Here is a 4,860-nt window from a genome sequence, read left to right as displayed (position 1 = left end):
TACCTCGCAGTGCTTTGGGCACAGCTCTCCTCCTCTGGGACAAGTTTGGACCAAATCGGCAGACCTGACGATTTCATCAAAATCCATGGGTAAACCCCTTAGGGTTTTTTTGAGGTCGTTCTGGTCACATGCTTCGATTGGGTCACCATCACACACATAGGTCGAGGGTCACAAGGCCTCCTTTGGATATCACTTGGAGACCACTCAGGCCAAAGGTAAGGGCTCCATAGACGGGAAGATAAAAATACACCCACACCCTCAACTTTGGCTGGGTCTCTCGCACACTCCCTTGGATCCAGGTTCCTCCCATATACCTCGCAGTGCTTTGGGCACAGCTCTCCTCCTCTGGGACAAGTTTGGACCAAATCGGAAGACCTGACGATTTCATCAAAATCCATGGGTAAACCCCTTAGGGTTTTTGTGAGGTCGTTTTGGTCACATGCTTCGATTGGGTCACCATCACACACATATGTCGAGGGTCACGAGGCCTCCTACGGATATCACTTGGAGACCATTCAGGCCAAAGGTAAAGGCTCCATAGACGGGAAGATAAAAATACACCCACATCCTCATTTTTGGCTGGGTCTCTCGCACACTCCCTTGGATCCAGGTTCCTCCCATATACCTGGCAGTGCTTTGGGCACAGCTCTCCTCATCTGGGACAAGTTTGGACTACATCGACAGACCTGACGATTTCATCAAAATCCATGGGTCGTCCTGGTCACATGCTCCGATTGGGTCACCATCACACACATAGGTCGAGGGTCACGAGATCTCCTACGGATGTCACTTGGAGACCACTCAGGTCAAAGGTAAGGGCTCCATAGACGGGAAGATGAAAATACACCCACACCCTCAACTTTGGCTGGGCCCTTCCCAGACGCCCTTGACTCCAGGTTCCTCCCATGTACCTCGCCGTGCCCTGCGCAGGAGCTTCTCCCTCTGGGTCAAGTTTGAGCTAAATCGGTCTCTTTCTTCACCATCTTACCCATAGGTTAATGGTCACGAGGTCTCCTACATATATCACCTGGAGACCACTCTGACCAAAGGTAAAGGTGTAACATATGACTGTGTTACTTGGGCTAGGTGACGTAGGGAGAGAGTGATGCACAGTTTCGTTTGTATACTTTATTCTAGTAAAGGTACGTGTGTCAGAGGCACACGTGGGGTGGTCCTCGAGAAGGAGGACCCCGCGAAGGCTTAGTGACGCGGAACTTACCCGACGCCATGACTTGACTTCACCTAACGCGGTGACCCTTTCAAGATTTTTTTAGCATTTTTAATACCAGCATCAGGTCCTAGAACCATCCAAGTCCCGATCGCATACCTGTGGGGTATGCTTGTGGGGTACATGTACACCAAAAGGACTATAGGCAGGAAGACAAAAATACACCCACACCCTCAAATTTGGCTGAGCCTGGCGCACACGCCATTGGATCCAGGTTCCTCCCATGTACCTCACAGTGCTCTGGGCTCAACTCTCCTTCTCTGGGACAAGTTTGGACCAAATCGGCACACCTGACGATTTCATCAAAATCCATGGGTTTTTTTTAAGTCATTTTGGCCACTTGCTCCGATTGGGTCACCATCACACACATAGGTCGAGGGTCGCGAGGCCTCCTACGGATATCACTTGGAGACCACTCAGGCCAAAGGTAAGGGCTCCATGGACGGGAAGGCAAAAATACACCCACACCCTCAATTTTAGCTGGGACTCTCGCACACGCCCTTGGATCCAGTTTTCTCTCATGTGCCTCGCAGTGCTCTAGACGCAACTCTCTCTCTCTGGGACAAGTTTGGACCAAATCGGCAGACATGACGATTTCATCAAAATCCATGTTGTTGTTTTTTTAGGTCGTTTTGGTCACTTACTCCGATTGGGTCACCATCACACACATAGGTCAAGGGTCGCGAGGCCTCCTACGGACGGGAAGATAAAGATACACCCACACCCTCAAATTTGGCTCGGCCTCTCGCACACGCCCTTGGATCCAGGTTACTGTCATGTACCTGGTAGTGCCCTGGGCACAAATGTCTTCCTCTGGAACAAGCTTAGACTAAATCGGCAGCCCTGACGATTACATCAAAACCCATGGGTAAACCCTGGAGCGTTGCTACTGTTGGTGAAGAGAAAGAGGTTTTGGTGAGTTCGTCTCCTTTATTGTAAGGTACGAGTGAACTGATTTTACATGCGGCAGAAGACGATATATATACCGCGTGGGTAAGTTACCCGTGGTGCATAATTACATAATTGCGCTGGGTTAGTTTAGGTCGGTTCAAGCAGGGTCGCACTGGCAGAGAAGCGTCAGGTCGCGGGGAACCCATGCACGCTGCACGCCACGTGACTGTCGCGGCTGTACAATACTTCCCTCTTAAATTTGCCCTGGCTTAAGAGGGCATTCCGCATGCGAAGGGGTGGCCACTGGTCATCTCCGCTGGACACATGTTAAGGTTGCCCCAGATGGGTCGATGAGCGTTGGTCATAGGAATGTCTAGCGTCGATGGCAGTAGCCGTGCTTGATTCCGATGCGGTCTACAGTGGAGTTCAGATGAACCATCTCTGCTAGAGACATGATGAGGTTGCCCCAGATGGGTGTGGTGAGCGTCGGGCATGAGACGTCTAGCATCGATGGCGGTGTGGTTTGGAGGGCAGTCGAGGCGGGAACTGTTGCGTAGACCAGATGGATGTTGGTGGCGTTGACCAGTAACCTGTAATAAATGGGAAAGTTAGCACCGAGGAGAGGTGTCCTGACGTTTGCCAGGACGAAGCTCCAGGAGTCGTGGCGACTCCCAGAGGTTAGATGCAGATTTGCAGTGCACCAGATTGCGGTGGTTCAGCGTCTGTTGTTGGAACCTGTACGCTGGCGCTGGTGCTGCGGTGATTATTTTGTTTTTAACGTTGCGAAGATCAAATCGGACTGGCGCTAGAGGGCGCAGGAGTCACATCTGACGGCTGTGGGTAGAAGGCGGGCGATGGACAGCATCTCGACGTATGCTGTGCTTGGTTTAATGTTCCCCCGTGGCCGTTGTGAGCGATAGAGGGGTGGTGGGGGCGACAGCAATGGCAGACGGGTCCATGGCGTCACTCCGGGGTCACCAGTGTAGTGATGCTATTGTTGGTAAAGAGAAAGAGGTTTCGGTGAGTTCGTCTCCTTTATTGTAAGATACGAGTGAACTAAGTGGACTGATTTTACATGCGGCGGGAGCCGCTATATATACCGCGAGGGTAAGTTACCTGTGGTGCGTAATTACATAATTGCACTGGGTTAGTTTAGGTCGGTTCAAGCAGGGTCGCACTGCCAGAGAAGCGTCAGGTCGTACGGCGACCCATCCACGCTCCACGCCACGTGACTGTCGCGGCTGTACAACCCCCCCCCCCCTTTTTTTTTAAGTCGTTTTGGTCACTCGCTCTGATTGGGTCACCATCATACACATAGGTCGAGGGTCACAAGGCCTCCTTTGGATATCACTTGGAGACCACTCAGGCCAAAGGTAAGGGCTCCATGGGCGGGAAGATAGAAATACACCCACACCCTCAACTTTGACTGGGCCTGGCGCACACGCCCTTAGATCCAGGTTCCTCCCATATACCTGGCAGTGCTTTGGGCACAGGTCTCCTCCTCTGGGACAAGTTTGGACCAAATCGACAGACCTGACGATTTCATCAAAATCCCTTAGGGTTTTTTGAGGTCGTTTTGGTCACATGCTTCGATTGGGTCACCATCACACACATAGGTCGAGGGTCACAAGGCCTCCTTTGGATATCACTTGGAGACCACTCAGGCCAAAGGTAAGGGCTCCATGGACGGGAAGGCAAAAATACACCTACACCCTCAACTTTGGCTGGGCCCCTCGCACACGCTCTGGATACGACTCTCTCCCTCTGGGGGAGGTTTAGGGGAAAGAAGGTAAGGAGAAGGAACAAAGGAGGGGGAAGGGAGAAGGGGGAAGGGGAAGGTGGATAAAGGGAGGGGGGAAAGGGGAAGGGGAAAAGGGAAAGGAAGCTGGGGAAGAGGGAAAGAAGGGAAATAGGGAGAGGGAAAGGGGAAAACGAGGAAGGGGAGAAGGGGGGAAATGAGGAAAAGGATTAAAGGGGAGGAGAAATGAGGAAAGTGGGACAAGGGGTGAATATGATGACCTTACCTGCATACCCCCCGTTGAAGCCCTTGACCCATTTGAATACCTCTATTGTATCACTCCACTCTCTACGTTCTTTCCTTCGTAAAGGGGGTTATCACACTAGTCTACTCTTCCTCCGATTGTTGGAGCAGAATTGCAGTCCGTAGCTTTCAGGAAGAGATCAGATATGCTGAAGGAAAATACATAACCTCCAGCATCTCAAAAGAGAAAACAAAAGTTTGCTACAGTAACTTTACGGCGGAAAAATTTCTGAAAATGGGCGGTACTGCCGGGTGTAGGCCTTATGGTCTCTTGCAGTCTCCTTTATTCTTATGTTCTTATATAATCGAATGTTGGAGGAAAAATAACCCAGTGTGATAGCCACTTAGGCCAATTTTCTGAGTCCATGTATCATACTGGTCCTTTTCCTCCTCTGATGCCCTCCCATCCGAGAACGTGAGTTAATAAAGTCTTCGAAGTGTCCAAAGATATCCTTCTTCTTTCTGTTTTCAGATTTACATTAGTGAATATTTATCCTCCTACCAAACTACAGTGGTAGCATTCGTCTACGAGATCAGGAAAACAAAAGCTTGTCACCTCAAAGCGTATGCCATGGATGCAAGTGCTGCAAACCAGTTGACCGCGATCGACTGATCGATCACAATCCTGTTTTAACTCGATCACACTACTGTACCTACAGAAATTGTCATGCAAATAGCTGCAATAACATATCCAAGTACT

Source organism: Oratosquilla oratoria, chromosome 36, assembly GCF_046742065.1.
Source record: "Oratosquilla oratoria isolate Oo_2021 chromosome 36, ASM4674206v1, whole genome shotgun sequence".
Classification (NCBI taxonomy): Eukaryota; Metazoa; Arthropoda; class Malacostraca; order Stomatopoda; family Squillidae; genus Oratosquilla; species Oratosquilla oratoria.
Note: the sequence above shows the minus strand (reverse complement) of the source record.